The sequence below is a fragment of the Pipistrellus hanaki genome, assembly GCF_964339955.1.
Source record: "Pipistrellus hanaki genome assembly, chromosome: 1".
In the NCBI taxonomy this organism is placed as follows: Eukaryota; Metazoa; Chordata; class Mammalia; order Chiroptera; family Vespertilionidae; genus Pipistrellus; species Pipistrellus hanaki.
In genome coordinates this window covers 29,761,517-29,786,586 of record NC_140503.1, presented here as the reverse complement: position 1 = coordinate 29,786,586, position 25,070 = coordinate 29,761,517, and the positions used below count along the sequence as shown (strand labels likewise).

General features: G+C 39.3%; 1 protein-coding gene and 1 long non-coding RNA gene across 2 annotated transcripts in view; one reads left to right on the top strand and one right to left on the bottom strand.

The window, feature by feature from the left end:
• RHOJ (ras homolog family member J) overlaps positions 1-25,070 on the top strand; it is an 84,465-nt gene that overhangs the window by 8,258 nt on the left and 51,137 nt on the right. The window lies entirely within an intron of this gene.
• On the bottom strand, positions 1,129-21,534 carry LOC311613469. Its single transcript, XR_014793464.1, has 3 exons — positions 21,415-21,534; positions 4,267-4,445; positions 1,129-2,658 (listed from the first exon to the last, which is right to left on the bottom strand). It is a non-coding gene; the product is annotated as an uncharacterized lncRNA (long non-coding RNA).

Below are 25,070 nucleotides of genomic sequence, written 5' to 3'. Positions count from 1 at the left end.
AATCCCATTATGAATTCAGTAGGGACTGTCTGTGAGTCACGGAGAGCCTGGCATCATTCCTGCTACTCTGAACTTTTGGATTTGCCCAATGTTCACAAAACAAAAAGAGCTGATTCATGTGTATTCACTCAGCATTTTGTCTTGGATCATAATGCAGCTTTTATCCAGGGTGTTCATCATTGCCAATCTCAGTATGTGGTAGTATTAATTACGAAACCCAAACGCCACAAGAATGTGTGTTAATAGCAATAACGACAACTGTACACTCCTATAGTCCTTCAGTCACACTTGTGTTTTCACACATCGATGGTTGCCTCCTCACAATGACCCTATGAGGTGCTACTATTTTCCCAATTTTACTAATGAGGAAATCAGGGCCCAAAGATATTTACCAATTTGCCCAAGGTTAGAGACCTGGTAATGGAAGAAGGGAAGGCCATAAAACAGTAAACAAACAAGTAAGCCGTGTATCAGTTTAAGCTAACAACATTAATCAAAAAGTCAATATTAGCTAGCCTGCTATAAAAAACAGACCCAAACATGTAAGGGATTAACACCGCAGTTAAGGGTGTTCCTTACTAATGTTATGGTCTTGGATGGGCATGTAAGTCAATGGGGCTGCTTTCTTCCATGTGGTCATCTAGGGACTTAGGCTCCTTGCACCTTGTGACCCTGCCGTCCCCTAGGATCTCCAGTTATCTGCACCCAAGCAGCCTAATGAGAAAGAACATGGAGAAACTTGAATAGAAGGTTTTATGGGCCAGGTCTGGAAGTGACAGACATTATTTCTAGTAGCTCTCCAGAGGGGATAACTTAGTGACAAGGCCACGCCTCACTCGAAGTGAGGCTGGGAAATGAAGCCCATCTACGTGGCCAAAAGAAGGAAGAATGGACTCTGATGGAAACTAGTCATCTCTGCCTGCATCAGACTCTCCGGTCACCAGATATCCTTGCACACTTTTTCCCACATACAAAGCAAACTCACCCCTTTCCTAAGAGGAACCACCCAGTGTTCCATTCTGTCACTGACGCAGGTCAAAGTCTAGCATCTGCGGGTGGCACACTCTCCTTTCCATTTGATGGAGATGTGACTCCTGTGGTCCAACGGAAAACCAATCATCTGTCCTATATACACAATCACCCTTTTGACAGTGACAGGTGGGGATGGGATAGCTAATACATTCCAGCCCCCTTTCAGAAAAGGGAAGAATGGGTGACCCATAGTAATAACAGACCCCTGAAGGCAAACACAGGGAAGACCCTGCCCTGGAAGTGGGGGGAATTGATCCTCATGCTGCTCTCTGAGAGGAATTCCTTCATCATTCTTCTTGACTTTCCCTGGCGAGGCTCTTCAGAAGGTTTTTCTTCCTCATCCATTATCCTGTAGGACTCACATCTGAATTGGACCTTAGAGGGTATGTTTTCCTTGGGGGCTGTACGACTTCAGAGCATGTTTCTTACTTGTGCAGTTTTGGGGCTCAAGTGGTTTGTTGTTGTTGTTGTTGTTGTTGTTGTTGTTCTTTTGTGGTGTTTTTATTTTGTAATCATAGCATATTTAATCCAAGCTTGACATTTCTTTGGAAATACAACTCTCCAAAATTTACTGGGCTTCTGGTAAGTTCCATGTGTCAGCAACCACATCTAAGACTGAAGTGTCTTTCCTAGACATAATTTCTTAAACATGCTTTATTTGTCTGCTTCCTCGAACCAATGCCTTTTGCTCTCAAATTAACCTTGGCTGCCTGGAGGCCATATGAAGCAGTAGGCTTAGATGGAAGGGCAATACTTGTTGGGTCTTATCTTTGACACAGAGATGATTCTATTTAAATAAAGAAATGAATATTGTTGCTCAAATCTTTTTTTTTTTCTCAAACCCTTTTTTAATTGTATCTCCTATTTGTGAAATCCAAAATAATTAATTTTCCCTGGCCAGGTAGCTCAGTTGGCCAAATTATCATCCCAATATGCCAAGGTTGTGAGGAGGGGAGAGGGGAGGAAACCCAGAACCCATGCACATGCCCTTGACCATGAATCAAACCCTCAACCCTTTGGTACTCAGGATGATGCTCTAACTCTGAGCACACCAGTCAGGACAATAAATAAATACCTTTTAAAAATAATTAATTTTCCAATTCTATAAGGCCATTAATATGTGTTCTATTTACCCCTACTTTAAAAACAACAAATTCAGCTCTTTTCTTCCTTGTAACACCTTGCTAAATACAGTAAGAATTCTGGCACTTCCCAACCTTTCCTTTGAATGCTATAGACTCTGTAGGAACTAGGTTTATTTTCCATGTTCCACAGCCAACAGCCTTGTAAAATATTTTGCCACAGAATAACAAAGATCTTTATCTTTCCAGCCTGTTCTGTGTTTGTTTTAATCACCTGCCACTTAATGGCTAAGACAACATTTTTTAAGTGTTGTTGTTGTTTTTAATGAGAGCAGCACACAATATAGGAAAGGATGCTATTAAAAAAAAAATAGGCTCTAATATATAGTGATTTAAACTATTAGAATTCTATTTCTTGCTCAGATCACAGACTTGAGCAAGTGTTCACAGTGGTGAGATGGTTCGTTCCGTGTGGTCATTCATAGACAGACTTCTTTCCATCTTGTGACTCGGCTGTTGCCTAGGACTTTGTAGTGCTCTGTATCTAAACAGTGAGAGATGAACGAATATGAAGCAGTGAAGGCAAGGAGTAATGGATGGGCCAGGTCCACAAGCTGCTTACACACCAGTTCTGTTCACATTTCATTGGAGAGAAGTTAGACCCTCAGCCACACATAATTGTAAAAGAGGTGAGCTATAGGCCCAAAGAAAGAGCAAACTGGTTTTAATAGATTTTACATTAAACACACTAGACCCACATAACTATATAAACTGCCCTAAGCATCACATTTAGTCAGGTGTTTACTCAACTACAAATGACAAGCCTGTATTTCTTGAGTTTGCCTGGTCATCAGAAAAATCTGCTTGTTAAGCATGCAGTCTTTGGTCATCCAAGGCTGCTACGCCAGATCCACTAAGAAACAGAGCTGCAAATATAAACTTCTACAATCATCTGAGGAATTTCTGATCAGATGAACCCTATGAAGCTCCCATGTTAGAGTTCAATACCATTTGGAGATTGTAAGTTCATTGTTTGATCTAATGTAATTTAGCAAGTTCAGAAAACCCTTCTTTATGTTATAAAGGTGCCTATAAATAAAATTAAGAGGAACAATTCTATATTCAACCATCAATCAGTAAAAAAGCAATTTAAAATATATAAAATATACATATATAATTTTATATATGAATTATGTGTATATATAAATATAAAACAACAAATTTTATATTTATTTTTATAAATAAAAATAACATGCAATTTCTAATACATATACATATAAAATTTCTTGACTTGATAGTTTTTAATAGGAGGAAATGTATAAAACCAGAAGAGGCCTTCAGAGCTGCTCAAAACAGCTAGAAAATTCCCAAAAGAGGAACCAGAGGGCTTGCCAAAAAATTCGGTACCCATGGCTGGGACATAGAGACCCAGAACGAAAGAGAACATACAAGACTGAGAACTAGAAAGTGTTGGGAGACGGCTGGTGCAAGGCTGGGAAAGCCTCAGAGACTCAGAACAGAGATAAGTGGGGACTATAAACCAGGGCAGGAAGGAGACTAGCCAGGCTACTTTGGGTACATCAAACAGGAGGGAGATTAACCAGGCTAACTTGGGTACACCAAGCAGGAGGAAGACTAAACAGGCTATCTTGGGTACATCAAACAGGAGGGAGACTAACCAGGCTACCTTGGGGACACGAAGCAGGAGAGAGACTAACTAGGCTAACTTGGGGGCAGCACCCAGGAAGGAGGCTATCTTGAGGCACCAAGCAGAAGGGAAATTAACCAGACTGACTTGGGGCAGCACACAGGAAGGAGACTAACCAGGCTAACTTGGGGCACCAAGCATGAAGGAAGACTAACCAGGCTAACTTAGGGGCACTACACAGAATGGAGACTACCCAGGCTAGCTTGGGGCACCCCACAGGAAGGAGACTAACCAGGCTAACTCGGGGGCACCACACAGGAGGGAGACTAACTAGGCTAACTTGGGGCACCAAGCATGAGCTGCTGGGAGAAAGGCCTCAGTCCTGATTAGCAAAGCTTTATAAGTATGAATGGCTGTTGGGTGGGCCTGCTGCCTGTAAAACAATAATCAGCAAGACTGTCAGACCTTCAGAGGGGTCACTGAGGGAAATCAGAGAACACTTACCCTCTGGAGCAAAGGAGTCTTAAAAAACAGGAAAGAGCCTGAAATCCTTGGGGTGTTTTGGGGTGGTTCTGTCTTGGACGCTGTTATAGTTCTTCCATATCCATTCAACTCTACTATTGTGAAATGAACAGAAACATCTGTTTCCCTTCTGCAAATCCTTCTGTTCTTCATGCTTTGACCTAACATTTGGGGGAAAGGAGGGGAAAAAAATGGAAAGTCGCCTAAAATTCAATTTCTCAGAGTCCAAAAAAGTTTCAGCTTGGACTAGAATCTGGTTCCTGAAAGAGACAGCATGTAAATTATGTAAGAGGCAGAAATTGCGTAACTGGGACTCGGGCAACCTTATCTGGACAACCAATTGATAAGTACTCTTGCTAATGGGGAACCAAGCCTTCCTTTGGCGCCTCTCCAGCTATTTTAAAGCAAATTGGTAAATCAGGACTTAGAGTGTGATTCTACTTGCCAACAACAGAGAAACAATGATCTGTGTGGCTGAAGCAGAATGCACCACACGGAACAAAGCTGCTTCCTGATCGTCTTGCAGCAATATTTACAGTTACTTAATAAAATAGTAATTAGCTAATTATTGAATATGTGTCAAGCCCTGTGTTACCACTGCTATCTTTCTTGAGCCTTACATTATCTCCAGGTCATAAGTATCTTCATTTCATAGACAGGAAAACTGAAACTCAGAGAAGTAACTTGTCCAACATCACATGGCTAAGTGTCAGAATGGACATTCATATCTACCTAGTTCAAATGTCACCTCCTCAACGAGGCCAGGCCACCCTGATCAAATTGGCTCCCTTTCAAAACCTGCTTATTCCCTCTGTAGTTATTATGTTGTTTGTTTCATTGTCCATTGCTTATCTCCCCATAGAATGTATGCTTCATGCAGGCAAAGTTCTATCTGTCTCATTTACTCTTATGTCCCCAGTGCCTGGGAATAGGGCTCCAACCCCACAAATATCTACTGAATGACTGGTTAGTTGAATGAATGAATGACATCCAAGCATCTCACAGTCTTATCCACTGCACTAAAGTTAGAAACCTGTGTGAAGTGTCAGGATAATTTTCTATGTTTAATTTAACCCTCCCGCATCCTAAAAGGATATATCCTAAGCATCATTAACATACATTCTGAAATATTGTACTGCCTTTGTTTAAAACATATAAAACAACTTTTTTTTTTTTTTTAGGAAAAAAATTCCAAAAGATTTTGCTTCCAATCAAATTTCAAACTTATGAATTCTGAATAATTTAGGCAAAAAAAAAGTTGTTTTCCCAATTATATTAAAGATTTCTATTTAATATCTGTTTTTCAGATGTCATATACTACAGGCAAAAAAAGAAAAATTTAAATCCTTATAGTATGTACTGTACCACTTTTTTTAAATAATGAGATAAATTAAGAGAAAAAATAGTAAGTCAATAATCTCCTTCATGTATATCAGATATAAACCTCCTAAGAATTATAATGATGTTTATAAATTGCAGCCATTCATTTTCTAGAAAGTGTACTAATTTTCAGCTGGTATGCTAGCAAGAAATTCAATGAGCATGTTCATATATATTAATAATGGGGCACTTTATACTGTCAGAGTTTTTAAGTGAAGAATGGCTCTGCTCTCTCTCCCCTCTGATCATATTGGATTAGCTTGTACTATAAGCCCTAAATGCTTCTTTTTTCAACTAAAATGAATTTTATGTGGCACTTGCAGTAGTTTCAGATGGTAAATAAGAGCTTTAAGAATATTTTATAATAAACAGGTTTTAACCAAAATTTTCAAGAGAGACAGAGTGAATATTCAATCTTAAGTGTCAATATTAGGCATAAACTCTGCTGTGGAGGTTTTACACTATTCTTTTCATTCATTTACCCTCCTAATAACTCTCTATGCCAGCCTCCCTTTTAGGTGAAACTAATCAGGTGGCAGATCAAAGCCACTTCCTCTCACACAAGTTCAGCAAGGATAGTGAAACCCTCATTATCATGCGCAGAATAATGAATCTTAATGAATTTAAAAATCAAGGAAATTTTCAGCCTTGTCATCCTGAGATAATAAATACATCCAGACCTTTCTAACGCCCATTAAATATAGGATCCGTTCTTTTCCTGTTTTTAATGGGAAGCTTCTCAAGAATTCACTTCAAGTCCATCATAAACAACTTGTAGTTCAAATCCATAGCCAACGCACAGTAGCTTTTGTAATTGTTTAGCAGGAACAGGTATCTTGTCAACAGGTTAGGTGCAGCCCTAACAGGATATGGAAGTCTAGACAAAATAATCTTTTTGATCACCACTATCTGATGTCTTTTGCCCTTGTTATGAGGAAAATAACGTGTTCTTAGGTTGACACGTGTTTTGGTATTACAGAAAACATTTTGGTCCCTGTGGTTACCATAGATCACTGTGTTTTATAGCAGTGAATACTCATGCTGACATTGTAACAGACAAGCTAGTATTCCTGGGATTTAGTATGCAGCAGATTACAAATCATCCTAACTGACTTTTATGCTCCATTCACTTCCTATCCGTTAACATAGTAAAACCTTCTTAAGAGTAGTGTACATCAGCCAAGCATGCTATTTAGCAATTTCACCAGTGACCACAGATTGAATTCCAGTTCTGCAAAAAGAAATGTTCCATGGTAATCTAGAACTCGGTCCAAGGTCATCTAGAATTCCGTGGATTTTTCTGGATGCAAAAAGAAAACCTCATGCCAACCAATACACAAACCCTGAAGTATCTACAAGAGGTCAAAAGTTATTTTGGACCCTACCACATTATAAACTAACCTGAAGCATAGGAATTTACTCAGTAAAAGAAGTTATTTCACTATAACTTGTGTCCTCAAGTCATTTCCAAAATTTCAACTAATGCCCAAGTGTTAGCTCTTACAATAGTAGGGAAGCTGTGGAAGGGGGTCAGGAAAATAGATTCATTGATGCATAGCTTTCAAAGGATCCACACATCAGTTGGGGGGAAAAACACATTTTATTTGCTTTCACTGTAACAAGGAGCTAGTACATCCCTCATAGCTTTCCTATGTGAAATCATCGCTGCCTCAGCTTTCCCATTTGTCATCATCTCGTAAACAGTGAAGAAGCCCATTGACTATGAAATGGGGAAGAGAATTTCTAGTCCATTGAAGGAGACACTTAGTTCCACTTTCACAGCCAACTTCTGGTTGCTGTCACAAACCCTGCAATTTACTCGAAGCCCAGGAAAATGAGCACCAAATAAAGCATTTTTAGGTCGAGATGAATCAGCCCACAGAAGGACCCATTTGGCCCATTAAAAATTGTTCACATTTTTCTCTTTCTTTGTAACAGGGCATCAAAGACCTTTAAACAAAGTAACCAAAAATGGTGACTTCAGAAGATTTAGTGCACATTTTTTCTTTTCATGGTTTTTAAAATCAATAATCTGCTATTGAAAGATATATGACATATTCAAGAAAGAGCCACACTAAAATGGTTTTGGTTCATATTTAGCTTTTTCATGTTCTCCTACTTCTTTTTTTAAGGGCCCTAAACTTGCTTTGGTGTGTACCTGAGCTTTGCTTCCCCTCTGAGGACAGGGAGGCCCCACTTCTAAAAGAAAGGCAGTGCCATATTAGCTTGACCAGCAGCTCTTGATTAGCCAGATTTCATGCTAATTCCATTTAAATGTTATCCTTTATTAAGGGAAAAGTGTAAGAAGTATTTTAATGGTATATGTGAGAATCATAGAAATTCAGTTATGGAAATTGCATTTGGATAGAAGAGGAATGATTACGAAGGAAGAATGCAAGTCCACGCTGAGCGATGTCTATCAAATCTATGGAAAGAGAAAATTATGTTAATTGTCTCTGTGCTTTTTCCACAACAACGTTCTTTCAGGCTCAAATCCTTATACTTTTTCCACAAGGATCCATCAGAATCTTTTTTTGGATACAGATAACAATCCTCCTCTATTATTTCTCAAATTTCTGCTTTTTTGTTTGTTTGTTTGTTCTAATATCAAGTCTCAGAAACAACAAGATCCTTATTTTCTAGAGATGAAGACTAATAGAGAAAATACCTTGACCCTGGAATCCCTGACTAGGTAACAACACCTCACCCCCCAAGAGAGGTGCTGTTTACAAGCAGTATCTGCCTGGAGTCCTGTTCCACTGGATCAGTGTAGTCATGTGACATGAGAAAACTGGGAGTTCTTAGAAAAGAGGTGGGGAGGGGGGAGGGAGGGGAGAAAGAGAAAGACCCTAACTCTCTTAGTTGGAAAAAGAAGAAAGGAAATATATTTTCATATGGCTAAGTGTCCGTCCGTCCTTCTGACCAGTAGCAATGATGTTCACTGACCACCAGGAGGCAGACGCTCAATGCAGGAGATGCCATGACACACACTGGCCATTTAAAAATAAACAGCACCACAGATCGGCACCAACAAAGCAACACTCTAGCTTCCCCTAAGTAGGATACAGGTCCTGCCACCACCTCAGAGCAATAGCCCACCAATTGCAGCTGATACTGCCATGGCACAAAATGGGGCCCACCGCCCAGCCCAGCCTGGAAATGGTCACTCTTGGCACCAGGTAATGACGTCACATAGCAATGGCTGGCTACCCCTCCCTAGCCACTAGCCTCCCTGGAGTTTCTTTAGCCCAGGAACACAACTTGCTTTATAGCCAGGTGCAAACATTTTACAGTTCAACCAAATGTTAGTGAAGCATTTTCCCATGCCTCATCTCATTTAATCCTCACAGAATTCCTGGAGTAAGTAGATAGGTGACTCAATAGAACCCTATTTTATTTTCATTAGCAAGATAACGGAGATTTAGAAAGTTTAGAAACTTAACCTGACTGAAAAGAAGTAAGAAATGGTAGAACTTAAAAATGACTTCAGGTTTTCTCATTGCACAGAATATAGTCACTGCTGCAGTTAACTATTTTACCCTTGGTTCTCTCTGCATGATCTACAATAATAATCTGCTTCATGTTAATATTTACTGCTATGTTGCTGACAATTACCCAAAAGAGAAGTTGGGGTGTTTCACTGGGCTGAAAAAAACTTAGCTACATCAGAAAGCAGGTCTAAGTAAGCAAGTTTATTCTATATCTATAAAAGGCCAAATTGATTTGTGCATGCACCAATCGCATGTGTGTGTTTTAATCTGTCATGTCGATCATGAATTTGATTGACACTCCTATTATAGAGAAAGGGCAAATAGCAATATTAAAATATTTCTTCTAATTAATTTCCTTTCAATGTGCACAAATCCGTGCACTGGGACACTAGTATATTAATATTCCTCAGGTATTGCCCCTACACAATTCTGCTTTTCCAGTTTAGGGTTCAATCTCATCCCCGCAAATTGACTACAACATGTTTTGTTTGTTTTTAAGAGAAGATGGTATTATCCATAAATACTCTTTAAAAGCTTCTATAGTCTCATTTTATAGTTCAATTTTACTCTACCCTGAGTACCTCTAAAAATATTTGGTTGAGCAAATTTATTATCACTATAACTCTCTCTAACATGAAATTTTATATTGAAAACAAGTTATCTAGGAAGTAACCTGTCTTCTTGATAACAATATTGTAAGGTTCCCCAGGCAACTAATCTGTACTAGCCCAACATTCTTAAGAAATTACAAATTCCATACTGCACGTGAAAGCATTTTGTGTGCTAGAAAACACTATCAAATGCTACTTTTTCTTAGTTATAGTAAATCACTTTATTTATTAAATGCACTACAAGTATAGAATGACATAAGTAATTAGCCACATGGTACAGCCAAGGCATAAAACCAAATGTCCTCTTTCCCTAGGACCACATCCCTAGGAATGCAGTCAATCCTTATTTTCTCCTCTACACATGCCTAAGCGGCATGGATGCTCCAGTGCCAGAAATCAGGCTCAGGACCAGAGATCTCTGCTTGGTGTGCTGTACCTCATGCACACAGGCTGCTGGTTCCTTCTGTGGGTGGAAAACGCCTCAAAATTGCTGGCGTTATCTCAGCAGCAGACATGGGAGGGGAGTGTAAGGGTCTCCACAGCCCAAGCCATCCAGCTGCAATACCAGAAAAAATTATCTCTAATCAAACATGTAAATCCATTTTTATTACCTTAAAAAGACTCGCAGTAAGAACATTTGGATATTAAAGCACTCTATTCTAAAGACATAATTGTAATTTTACTGTTTACTGTTGGTAATGTACCTCAAACAATTTATTGCCTACTGAAAAATCCAGGCCTACTTTATACCAAATTCCAAGTAGTTAATAAGTGCAGTTAGTCCCTCCTGGGATCAATGCAGAAGTTGGTTGGTTAGAAGATTTTGTCTGCTTTTTTTCTGATTTCCCTAGCATTCTCTGACTTCTAAAGTTCAAGATCACCCTTATCCCACACCCACATCCTGGGGACTCTCGCTAACTCCCAGCCTTGTTCCTCCTCAACCCTTGAACCCCATCAAGAAAAAGCATTTTCCCTAATTGCATCCAACTATCACTTAAACAACTCTTCTCACTTAAATAATTATCACTGGTACATTTTTAAGCTATAGTTGGACGTTGAGGCAGGAGATAAATTCTCCCTTGAGCAATATAAATTGCCTCTAAGCTTTCCAGAGGCTGTTTGTTAACAAAGAAGATAAGTTATTAACTTATAATAATCTCATCCCTAAGTTCCATAAATATTTCCCTTCTCAAGCAATTTCAACTCAAAATGTTTATTCAGAGTTTGTGAAAATCAATTTAATATTTTGATATTTACTTCTATAAAATTAGTAATATTTCATTGAGATTTTTCATAACCATAATTACAAAAATCTAGTTTTTTCCTCTTCTTGAAAACCTCCAAAAGAAAAGAAAAAAAAACACAGAAAACAAAAATACAAACTGTATTTTCAGTGAAATCAGGACATAGATTCCAAAATATTTTTTAAAGAATGCCAAAAACAACAGAATTCTCTGAAGAAACAAAGGGAGTAGTAAGAAGCTGAGAGAGATCCTATTAGTGATAGGTCTCAAAAACTGCCAAAAAAAAATATGCTTTTTGAAGAAAGTGAGGGATAGACCTAGAAGAAAAACAGATCTATAGCCCATGTACATAAGAGAGTACAGATAAGAGAATAACCTGAAGATGTCAGGAGCTTCCATAGACCTGGTTCAGAGCACAAAAGCTAAGTACTTCATAAAGAATCAAATAAAGGCAGACGCAAGAGAGATTTCTGGCAAGTATTTAAGAATATTTCAATGTTAGAAAAATCTGTTAATAAAATTAATAAGCCTAAGGAGAAAAGTAGTATAATCATCTTCATGAGGATTGAAAAAGAATTATAATAAATTATTTTATTAATTATTTTATTTAAATAACAAAGTAGGAAATGATATGATAGATGACCATTGTCAAATTTCTAACTATTTCAAACAATAGTTATATGTCACTCCACCCTCAAGACGTGAAGTTCATCCCCCAACCCTTGAATCTGGACTGGTCCTGAGACTGTTTTAACCAAGAGAATGAAGAGAAATTGGTTTTCTGATACATCAAAACTCAGGACTTCCTTTCTCTTAGAACCCAACTGTCAATGTTGTGAAATCCAAGCCATATGAAAAAAAAAAAAGAAAAAAAAAATGAGAACTAAAACACTCAACAGTGCCAGCTGAGCTCCCTGACAAGTCAACGCCAACCACCGCACACAGAAGTGGGCTGTCTTGGAAGCTCCAACCAGGTCAAGCTCCCGGAAGACTGCAGCCCAAACTGACATATTGTAAAGTAGAAAGGCTGTCCAGCCAAGTCCAATCAGCCCACAGAAACATGAGATAATGATTATTGTTTTAAGTCACTAAATTCTGGCATGGTTTCTCATACAGCAATAGACCACTTACCCTTGGGTATTTTGCTTATCTATCTCAGTCCAAAAGCAAGGACCATGCTTAACTGGAAAAGGCTAGAAATAGTTCCACTGAAGTCAAAAATAAGATAAGGATTCCCATATTACCATTTTTATCTAACACCTTATGGGAGCTACAAGATGATGCACTTGGATAAAGGAAAAATATTGGCGGTATTTTTTTTTAAGTTTACTCTCTCTCCTCCACTCATTCTGGGCTCTTTGCTGTTCCTTGTAAGTAAATTTCTGTTTTAGAGATTTTGCTTTTGCTGTTCCCACTGCCTGGCACTCTGTCCCCAATAGCCATACAACTGGCCTGCTCATTTCCTTCAGAGATCTACTCAAATGTCACTTAATTAGCAAGGTCTTCTCCAGTCTCTCTATATAATAATGAACTACTTCCACTTACCTTGCATGTGTCCATTAAGATAAGGGCTAGATCTATGGCATTTAAAAATCATTCTTTTGAGTGAATGATTAAAGTTTACAAGGGTTTTCACTTTTCAGTTATTTTTATATCTTGGTTTTACTTAAATTTTTATTAATATCCACCTTTTCCCTCTGATTTTTTTAGTCCTTTATAGTAGAGATTAGAGCATACTTATGAATAAGCACAGAAAATTTAAATAATTTCATAATTCAGTGAACCCAGCCATCTTGCTGGGTGACATTACAAGTAATGAAACAAATCAAAATTACTTCCTGTAAAACATTGCCATACTTAAACTACTGTTTTTCCTGGTTATTTGGGCAAAGAACTAGTCATGCTTTTATAAAATTTCATCCTATAACTATGTTGCACAACCATGGTAGGAACGGACGCAATCACGTGTAGTCAAGAAGATGTGCTGTGGATCAAAGATACCTAAATAAGACACTCGGCTCTGTCTTTCAGTGGTAGTTTCATCGTGGTTTCACTTACATTCTTTATGTTCGTTTCTTCATTTGTAAAATGGGGCCATAATAAGGACTTAATTCATCCAGGACATGAGGTGAGCCAATGGGTCAACATGTGCATCAGCGTTGAATAACCATCAGTGGCTTTGCTATTATTGTGTGTGTGTTTCATGTGGAAGAGGCACTTAATCCAACTTCTGTGTTCTTCTGTGACATCTGATCTCCTAGGCTGCATTTTCCCTGACTCTGGTCAGTTTCGAATATCCAGGGAAGAGTACACAACACAAAATGTCCACATATTAAACCAGTACAGAATGAATGTTAACTTGGTTTGGTTCATGAGACAGTGACAAGGATGGGAGTTTATAGAGTGTGTATATATGAATATCTCTCTGTAGAAAGAACAGAAAATGACAGTGCTTGGGTGGTTAGGACACTGACATATTTTGAGGCAGTGGACGATATGAAACGACTTTCTGGGGTCCCTTCTAGATAAAACCTACACTTCCTTTTTCTTGGTAAAGCATTCCCACGCTATAGGTTTCATTAAATCATTTTCAACTAGAGAATTATTACTACCTGCCTCGAGTAAATTCTTACATTCTTGGGTATTTGGCCATACTTTCTTCCTTTTTGATACTTGAAAAGATTAATTTTTCAAAAAGAGCTTATTACAGTTAAATTCAGGATGGATAGGAAAAGCTGTCTTATTTCCCCCAAACTACACTTTGCTAGATTATCATCTCAAGGAGTACTCAGACAAGAGCAAAGGGAGAAAGCAGAAGGCAGAAAGCTACATTGGGGTGCCTGGGAAATGGGCAACAAGGAAAACAGTCTACCTCTTAGAGCCACTTCTAAAAATCATATGTGAACCTGCACGTGTGGTGAAGGTGAAGGTTCCTGCTCCCACAGATCTCTGTCTGCTGTACAAATAACTGTTTTTCTTTAGCCACAGTTGTTCTTGCAGGCTTCAAACTGGTATTCTTAGCCATTTGCTAAATACATCCACTGAGGAAAGATGGCCTGGTAAAGAAATTAGTTCCCTTTCTTTTGATTGTAGAATATTTAAAAACCAGAAAACTTGTCAACACTGTGATCCCAAGATACTATGATGTTTCCTGCCAAATGTATTCTTTTTATATAAATCTCCTGTGGTTTCTATATTATGAAAGCATTTACCACTTGGGTAACTATCTATTTACTGATATACTAAGCTAAGCTCTTAGGCTGCTACTTCTGTGATTCTAAATTATTGAAAGGCATATCAAAACTATTACTGGTTCCAAATGTAATATTTTCCATAAGAAAACTGGCCTGGACTCTTATTTTAAAATATATATATATATATAAAGTAGCAACTATTATAGGTAGGGAAAAAAGGTAAATACCACTCTAGATTAAATGCCATGTTTTAACCAGACTGGGTTCTACTACAAAGAAAAAGTTGGAGTTTTTAATGTGAATTACTTTTGATTCTATGACAAAATTCATGTTAATTTTCTAGTTTATGATAACAGTTTTGTGGGAAATTTTCTAGTATATGACAACACTGATTATTTGGAGACTGTCCTTATTTTTTGGAGATGCTGCTAAAGTACTTATGGGTGCAATGTCACCATGTCTGCGATTCGCTTTCAAATGCTTTCAGGGGAGGAAGGAATGCGTGCAGAGAGAGAAATAAAGTATATGTGGCATAATGTTAGCACTGTTGAATCTAGGTGGGTGATAGAGTTCATTCTTTCAACTTTTCAGTATGTTTCAAATTTTTCAAAACAAAAAAAAAAGGGATAAAGTCCCTTTTAAAGAAGTTTTGTGTGTTTTTTAATGCTATAACACACACTTTTTCAAATTGAGCTGGTCATTTGTGATTAGACATATATCAGTGTGTTGTTAAAGTTGACATTACAGAAGTGGCTTGTTTCTGATTATTATATCTAGACCTGTGTTTAAAATCAGATTATTAATTTCCCTAATCCTACTTTAGAACCTACCAAAACACTTCAGCTTAGAATTATTTTCACACAGCAAGGAAATATATTACTTTCTTTAAAAATATCTTTTTTTCCTTAAATAATTTCCCAAGAGAAAAGTCCGCATATGGGACACGTAGAAGAAATTTCTTTTCATAAACATATTTCTTCATTATTTCAATGTTTTAAAAGCTAAACACAGCACTCACAAAGAGTTTAAATTGTTTCTACATAAATCAAATCTCCACTTCCATGTCCTTTCTCCTATGACTCCAGAAAGTCTCTTAAATGGCCAGCAAGTTCCAAGAGAGAGGATGCAAGTCTCATAAAGCACTTGACATAGTTCCTTTGCCTCTAAAAAAGCCCTTTCAACGAAATGTGCTATGTGAACCAGCTGTGATGGTAGATGACCCAGCTGAATTCCTTTTGGGATGTTCTTTCCCAAGTTCGTATGTGTCATGGAATGTTTTCTGGTGGCCAAAAAGCAGTGAAGGGTCTGGAACTTTCTCTTTGGAGAAAGAACTTTGAAACACACACACACACACGCGCGCACACACACACACACACACACACAGTGGGAAATCTTATTTCAATGAACACTGGGTAGACAAAAGAGGGTGTTTCATGAGATATAGTTTGTCTACAAAAATGAGAGAAAATATGAGCAAGATGGGGGGCGGGGGGAATCAGTTTTTCTATTGTTAAGAAAGAACTTGGTGCTAACAGGAAACAAGATGACATAAGCTCAAAAGTATGATCTGCCAAAACATTAACCAGTTCGGTTTATCTCATGAGAAAAAAAAACAACTTTAAAACTTAAAAAGAATAATTTCCTTTAGTTTCCAAAGTATGCTACGCAACACTGAAAATAGTATGAATGTTCAATCACTACAAGTTCCTGGAAACTTTCATTTTAAACATTAAAACAGATCTGCTCTTGAGAGTCATTAGTATTTCTTAAATTCTCCTGGTTTCCCTTGGAGGCCAACAGCAAGAGAGTGCTGTGTAACCTAGCATTCAATTAGCGATCAATTAGTCAAAACCTCCAAATATGCACTTGTTAAGCGTCAGGTTAATTCAGCTCCAAAGTTGTATTCAAATATGGTAGAAACAAGAGATGTGACAGAAATGCTGATGAAATGCAGATGTCCATTCTGTAAGTCAGATTTAATCATGAACTTCTACTGCATTTGCAGGTTAGGCTGAATTAATTGATGGGTATCATCGCACCATCTCCATCACACCTGGTCCTGTTACTACACGTCACAGTGAGGTCAAGGGATTTTTCACATGCTTCTCATTCTTTAGCAACTACAATTTAGGTATGAAAGGAATTTTCCCTGCTATGTAAGCCTGGCTGGCACCCCACCCTGCTTTGTTCTGCTGGCCCTACAACTGCCAAGTCTTGGCAAGCTCCAGACTGTGCTCGACACAATTTAGATTCACTCTAATGGGTCTCTCTTGGCCTTGGTTTCCACCAGCAGTAGATTCCAGCTTAGCATGACAAATCTTTCATGTAGGAAAAACTTTTTTCTTGATAACTCCTAAGTAAGACCTGAGGGGGAAAACTGCAGTGATCAGGTATATTTAGAATGCAGAGTCAAGTCCATCTTAGAGGTGTTATTAAAGGTCATTCCAATATTTTGCTTGGTTACTCACCTGTTTCTTTGTTTTCCTGTGGCATAGGAAAATTATAGAGTTCAGAGCAGACCACCTTTAGGAAGCTGTGGAAATTGTTAAAGCTGCAATCATCATCAGATCATATAACACGAGCTTTTGAGAAATCAAGGCCAGGGAAAGTCCTAAGCTGTGTACTTTTGGTCATGCTTAGAATGGTGATACACACCCTGGAGTTTATGGAACACAGCTCCCACTTCAGGAACTGTGATGGGGACATTCATACATATCCTGGGAGGTAACTCTGATTTCTCCACTTCTGGTGATGCGGACAATAAAGCACACTTAAGGAATGTGTCCTCGGTCACATCACACACAGGCAAGCAGCGGAGTTGACATTCCATCCCATGCTCAGACCATAAAACCACACTGCCTATCTTAGCCTAGGCTGGGTGCTGGGGGTCTGGGAACCGAAACTCAGCCCATGGTCTTTCTACATCACTGTACACAGCTGGACCATAACTTATTCAAAGAGTAACAAATCACTTTAAAGTAGAAATAGAAAGAAGAGTTCATCCAACAAATTTGACCTGTGTTACCAGAGAAACTCTGGGCAAGCCTCACAGAATTTCTGTGGTTCCCATATCATGAGAAGAACATGAGAAGTCAGCAGTCCAAATACTTTTACTGACCCCTTTGGGGGATTAAAATGGCTACATGTTATTTCTGAAAGTTGCTTTGACCAGAACCACTAATTTAGTTGTCAGAATCTGACCCACTGCATCTGTTGAGGACTTTTCTCTACTTCAGGGGTTCAGGGAGTCAGGTTAGGGTGCCGTGGCTATAATTTTGTGATGGGCACTGCTGACTACTTGCAGGACAGAGAGACATGAAAACAGACCTCTCAAGATGAGTAGGGGAAGGAAATGAGAAGGTTCTTCGCCAACCTGTGTTATATTTTCTGGAATGAAGAGCAGCAGAAAGGGGAAAGTATCAAACAAGTTGGCTCTATGCTGGAAGACCAGATGTGAAGTTCTGAAGAACTAAAATAGAAAACTTATGGCCGTCTGAATGTCACTGTTTCCAGTCCTCAGGGATAATGGCCCTGACTTGAATTTCCTTTATAAAGTGTCACAGAATTTTATTCTGTATAGTAAGTACTATGAAAGTATGGAAGAATGATAAAATGAATAATTCATAATATTGAAAATAGGGCCGTTGAGAAAACCATAAAGGAGTTGAATTTGATTAATAGGAAGAAATAAATGTTATTCATGGTTTAAAAAATCATAAATGTTCTAATATTAAGAGTATAATATACTTTCTAGAATAGGCTTTATGTGGTTGTGTTTAAAAGAAATTAAGGAATGCAGGGAGGAGAAACCAAGATGGCGGCATAGGTAACTGACTAACTGCAGCCTCACACAACAATTTCAAAAAATACAACTAAAATATAAAGTGGACATTATCCAGAACTACAGGAAAGTTGACTGACTGGAGATTCTACAACGAGAAGGAAAGAGAAAACCAGAAGGAAAATCAGAGGAGCTGTAAAAGCCTAAGGTACAGAGACATATTGCATGCGCAGAGAGGACAGAGCCAGAGAGGAGGGGTGGCTAAGTGACTGGCTGGCGTTCCCTAGCGGGAAGGAGACAAAAGCTCCGTACTGTGCTGAGCCCCAGTTCCGACAGTGCTGGACCCCAGTTCTGGGCAAGACCCTGTGGCCCCAGGCTCATACAGAGGGAATCTGGGCTGTAGGTGGAAGCTCAGGGGAGCGGCGAAAGGCAGAGCCCTGGAATCGCGCACATTGTTCGCAGAGTACTGACTGTTGACTGTGCTTGCTAGATTGCCCTAGTGGGAAGGAGACAAAAGCTCCAGACTGTGCTGAGCCCCAGTTCCGACTGCACTGAACCCCAGTTCTAGGCGAGACCCTCGGGGCCCCAGGCTCATACAGAGGGAATCTGGGCTGTAAGGCGGAAGCTCAGGGGAGCAGTGAAAGGCAGAGCCCCCGAGTCATGCACATTTTGCGCAGAGGACAGACTGTTGATTGAGCCGCTGGATTGCCCTAGCAGGAAGGAGACATAAGCTCCAGACTGCTCTTAACCCCACTTCCAACTGCACTGAACCCCAGTTGCGGGCTCTTTGTGGGAGAGACTAGACTGTCTGGTAGCGGGCGAAACTCTAGGGCACCTTTCTCTTAGAGGTGCTTGTAGCGAGTACCAAAGGACACTGAGGAACACTGAGACTCAGGAACCTCATAGGGCGGAGCTAATCAGAAGCCAAGGCTGTAGGCTCCATCCTGAAACTCCGCCCCATCCAAGCTGAGCACAGATGATCTTGCAGTTTTCCAAGTCTAGTCAAATAAGGCTGTCTCCTGGCATAGAAACAGCTAATCCTCACACCCTACCAACAGGAAAGCAGCGAAAATGCCGAGACAAGGAAACAGATCACAAACGAAAGAAATGGAGGACAAAAAGCAACTGGATTTAGAGTTCAAAACCACGCTTATAAGGTTTTTCAAGAATCTCCTAGAAAAGGCCGATAAAATAAGCAAGACCTATGAAGATATGAAAAGGGATCAACTAGAAATAATAAAGGATCAACAAGAAATAATAAGAGATCAACAAGAAATAAAGAATGCATTCTCTGAAATAAAAAATATTATACAGAGTGCTAAAAACAGAATGGAAGATTGCAAGAATCAAGTCAAAGACTTGGAACACAAAGAGCCAGAGGACACTCCTCTGCAGAAGCAAGAAGACAAGAGAATCCAGAAAGTTAAAGATAGTCTAAGAAACCTCTGGGACAACTTCAAGTGAACCAACATCAGAATGATGGGCATCCCAGAAGATGACAGAGAGCAAGATACCAAAAACATATTGAAAGAAATAGTGACAGAAAACTTCCCCCACCTGGTGAAAGAAATAGACTTACAAGTCCAGGAAGCGCACAGAACCCCAAACAAAAGGAACCCAAAGAAGACCACACCATAATTAAAATTCCAAGAGCAAAAGACAAGGAGAGAATATTAAAAGCAGCAAGAGAAAAGCAGGTAGTTACCTATAAAGGAGCACCCATACGATTGTCAGCTGATTTCTCAACAGAAACCATGCAGGCCAGACAGGAATGGCAAGAAATATTCAAAATAATAAATAGCAAGAACCTACAGCCAAAAATACTCTACCCAGCAAAGCTATCACTCAGAATTGAAGGCCAGATAAAGAGCTTCACTAATAAAAAAAATTAAAAATAAATTTTAAAAATTAAAAAAAAAAAAAAAAAAAAAAAAAGCTAAAGGAGTTCATCACCGCCAAACCAGAATTATATGAATTGCTGAAGGGGGTTCTTTAGGAAAAGGAAGAAAATAAAGATGAAAATTTTGAACAACAAATATGTAACTATCAACAAGTGAATCTAAAAACCAAGGGAATTAAAAACCCTGATGAACAATATTAACTGTTGAATATAATAAAATCAGAGGTACAGAAAGGGAGTGGACTGACAATTCTCAGGGAAAAGAGGAGAGGGGGGCACGGGAAGAGAGTGAACATAAACTGTGCATCTATGGATGGGGACAATGGGGGGTGGGAAAAGGGCAGAGGGTGGGGTGGGAACCTGGTGGAGGGGGGAAAAATGAGGAACTTTTGTAATAATATGAACAATAAAGATTTATTTTTAAAGAATAAAAAATAAAAGAAATTAAGGATCCTATCCTTTTCTACAGTATGTATGTATTATTTTCATCAAAACCATTAAGTACTTTTTAAATATGCTTTTATTGAATTCAGAGAGGAAGGGAGAGTGAAAGAAAGATAGAAACATCAATGATAAGAGAATCATTGATTGGCTGCCTCCTGCACATCCCCTATTGGGGACCGAGTCCACAACCCAGGCATGTGCCCTGACCAGGAACTGAATCCTGACCTCCTGACTCATAGGTTGATGCTCAACCACTTCAGCTGGGCCCATTACGTACTTTTTGGCATGAAATATTACTATACTAGTTGCTAGGCAAAGCAATTTGAACTGAAGTGTTCCCCATTCCTTTAGAAATTAGAGCTTAATTTCTGCAAAGCCTGCCACAACAATATAACAAATAAATACTGCTGGCTGACTGAAAACAGAGGGGGGAAATGATGTGACTGGAGATGTGGAGGGCTCCAGGCAACAGAATGGAAATAGTGAATAAATGAAAGTTACTGGAATATTTACATGGGACATGCGGCAGAAGCAGCGAGGGAAGGAGAGCAGATGATCAATACACAGCAGCAGCTGTCAAGAAGAAAACAAGCCCACAGACTAGAGGACCACTTTAGAATCTTGTTAGTAAGCCTCACAGAGGATATTGCACAGATACCTACTAGCTTTACAGAACAAGTAAAAAATAATGAGATCAAGTTATATCAGGACATTCCCCCATGGAATTACAATGTTTAAGGGAAATTATTCAGCTCGGTTCGTGTCACTAAGACATTTGTCACAGGATTCCACCGCATTTGTTCTCCCGTTTGCCATAATGGTTCCGTGAGATAAAAACTGTAGTTTGATAAGAGCGTGTTCAACAGTGGACTGAGTACCTAAAGCTATCGATTTCTGATTCAACCCATGGCAAGTCCTCTCTCAATATTTCACTTGCTTTCTTCCCAGGGTGCTCATGAAAAATAATGACTAATCTAAATAAATCCCAGCTACTTAGATTTATTTAGAAATTAAGGATCCTATCCTTTTCTACAGTATGTGTTTATTATTATATTAAAAGCAGCAAGAGAAAAGCAGGTAGTTACCTGTAAAGGAGCACTGCACAGGGAAGTTGCTGTGAAGTCATTACCAGTTCTCGGGTGCCTCACAAAATGCTGCTCAGGGGCCGGGCAAGCACACCGGGAGGCCGCGCCACATGTGCATTCTTCTCACGGTCATTGGCCGTAGACATTCTTTTTAATGTGGATTTTTAAACTGTGAGTCAAAAATGCAATGCCACGGGACCGGTTTGGCTCAATGGATAGAGCGTCGGCTTGGGGACTGAAGGGACCCGGGTTCGATTCCGGTCAAGGGCATGTACCTTCGTTGCGGGCATATCCCCAGTAGGGGGTGTGCAAGAGGCGGCTGATCGATGACTCTCTCTCATCGATGTTTCTAACTCTCTATCTCTCTCCCTTTCTCTCTGTACAAAATCAATAAAATATATTTTAAAATAAAAAAAAAAAAAATTGCAATGCCATCCCAGTAGTATTGATCTTCTGCCCTCCAAGCTTCTGAGAAAGTAAGGACCAAAAGTCTTTAGCGTCCTCCCAGGTCTTCGATACAGTCATCAATATTCAAGAGAAAGAGGAGGGAAAGAAAGATCTCTAATCTCATCATTCGTTTTTTCAATATATTTTTATTGATTTCAGAGAGGAAGGGAGAGGAAGAGAGAGAAACATCAAGGATGAGAGAGAAACACTGACTGACTGCCTCCTGCATGCACGCCCCCACACTGGGGATCCAGCCTGCAACCTGAGCATGTGGCCTGACCAGGAATCAAACTGTGACCTCCTGGTTCATAGGTCGATGCTCAACCACTGAGCCACACCGGCTGGTCCATTTTTAATTTTTAAACAGATACCTGTCCCCCCTGTCTCTAGGCACACATTCAGAAGAATGACTTGCCAACTGTTTGGGGTCACTTCAAAGGGAGGGTTTAGGATTTATTGATGTAAAGAAACGTAAGTACAAGCAAAAGACAATCACATCAACTGCCTTTATGGGCTTTCTGTAGCTTTGTCGCTGACTGGGACATCAATGCCCAGTTAACTCTGCAGAGCAGTTAGTAAAGCTGTTAAGAGCTGAAGACAAAAAAAGGGCAGGCTGGCATCCAAGGCCAACTAGGAAGTCAGCCTCAGGCCTGCAGGGGGTCTGCAGGAGCAGATCCCCTGCAGGCACTGGTTGATTCAGTAGCTAAATGTCAAGCTTATTTATATTCAGGCCAGGAGATCCCATGGTATTAAATGAATAAATGGTATAAGGATACTATTTACTTTTTTAAAAACCGCATTACCCTCAAGTGAATAAAAGGATCATAGTAGAATCATCAGTACCTCTCAAAATTTTCCACCAACTGTATTTTTTCTTTTTTTTGGCGATGGGGGTGGTGGGAGGGAGGTGGGGGTGGGAGAGGAATGTAGGAGAGTATACCCAGCAATGGCAAGTAAAAGATTTTTCTGAAGTTCCATGTTTTATCTCTAATATCCTTATGAATTTGATAATCTCCCCTATAATGGCCTTCTATTTGGTTGCTTTATTGGGAGCTGATGCTTTATTGGGAGTAGGACGAAGTACCTCTGTTCTGCCTGTTTAAGAAGCCTGGCCCTGAGGGAAAGGCACACATAAGCAATCACTATCGTTCTCCGTAAATAAGCCATTCCCGACTCCCATTTTGTGAGAAAAATCCATAAGCTCTTATCCGAAGTAAATACAACTGTCAACAGACCCATGCAGGCAGTTATGTTATATTTGTGGTTATGTAAGACAGATAACTCAGATGAAACATGAAATAGCCACAATTACTTGCTACATATATTATTTTTATATAAATGAAAAACTCTGACAAATAATACAAAAATAAAGGTTCATTTTCTATTGAGTTTTACAGTTCAAAACAATAGGGGTCATATGCCATGTCATCGATATCGCCAAATACCAAGAACCCACTGGATTCTAGGGGTACAGAAATATTCAAAATGATAGGGTGACCTAATGGAGAACTATAGTAATTGCACCTCATTGTAATTTTTTTACTTTTTTATTTTTGACATGACTACAGATGTTCCCGTTTCTACCCCACCCTTTGCTCACCTCCACCCAGCCCCAGCCGAACCCCTCCCCCCTCTCCCCCCCCCCCCCCGGCTTCCCTCTGGCCATTACCTCACTGTTGTCTGTGTCCATGAGCTATACATATATGTTCTTTGGCTAATCCCTTCATCTTCTTTCATCCGGTCCCCGCTGCCCCCTCCCCTCTGACAGGTGTCAATCTGTTCCATGTATCTTGTAATATTTCTTAATTTAAACTTAAAGTAATCTGAAAAATAACTTCCAAGGAAAAAGGTGATGGAATATACCATCAGTCTCTCCCTACTGACAATCTGAACAAGTGCTAATAAAAACTAAGTAAAGAAAATTATTGCTTCCCTAGACATCTTGAGATAACTCAGATGGCATCACTAGCTGGTCTCTCAATTGGAATGACCCACCCATGAGAACCAAGGCTAGCTCCTCCTATTCCTCTGCTCTTTGGAATGACATGGTGGCGTGAAACTTGGTATTTCTGATGTCCTAGCAAAGAATTCTACCCATGACCCACATCATCTTATGCCTAAATGGCAAGGACACCCTGAAAAACATGGCCATGAAACAACTCCCCAGCAACTGAGGAAGGCTTAACGCATGACTCCTCAAAACATGATGCGGTAACCAATGCACATAGACATTAAGACGGTGGGGGCTTGCCCAGCGTGGGAATGGTTGTGGGGGATGGGGATTTCAATTGGGGAAAAAGAAGACATATATAAAACTTTAGACAAAAAAAAAAAAAACATGATGCGGGAAACACAATAACGGCAACTACTCTAGAATGGTGATCTTCTTTTGAATTGGACTGTGAGAGTCGCAGACTCTTCTAAGACAACATAATCATTTACATAGCTGTATAAAAGGTGCTATCATTGATGTGATGCTAACAAGGGTAGTATCATAACAAGCAGGTTTTATAGGTGAACTCCTACAACTGAATAACATCAATTGGTCAATAACACCTATTCCTGTTCAGAACACATACAATATGCATTTCCAAAACAGATGGTCCTATTAACTTCTCATCCTCAGTCTCATTGCCTCTAACAGGGTGATGGTAGAGCTCTCTCTTCATGGACTTTTGGGTGGAATACCTGAGATACAACACACCCAGAAAAAAATGCTTTGCTATTAGCACAAGAAGACAATACATTTTAGCTATTATTACTATTATTTTTGGCATTGGTAAAACAGTTAGAGATGTGAGCAACTCATGGTAATGCCTGGTTTAAAATGCATATCTTGGAAAATTACTAACAGCTATCATTTTTGAACACCTGTCAAATCTCAATCAAGCATTATATTAGCAATACGTATACATATTATCTCTAATCCTTACACCAGTAGCACATAGGTATTTAGATACCAATTCCAAAAACAAGGAAACAAACTCAAATACATTAATTAATTTTCCAAGGTCACAATACTACATAAAAATTAATTTTCAACAAATAAAGGCATTTTCAGGCATGCAGAGCCTTAGCTTTCTTGTCTCTGATTGAGTCCACTCACACATGGGTATTTGTGCACAAAAGCAGCACAGCTTACTGAAAATAGCATGAGCCTTGGAGTCAGACAGACAAGAACTTAAATACTACGTCCAGCACTGACTAGC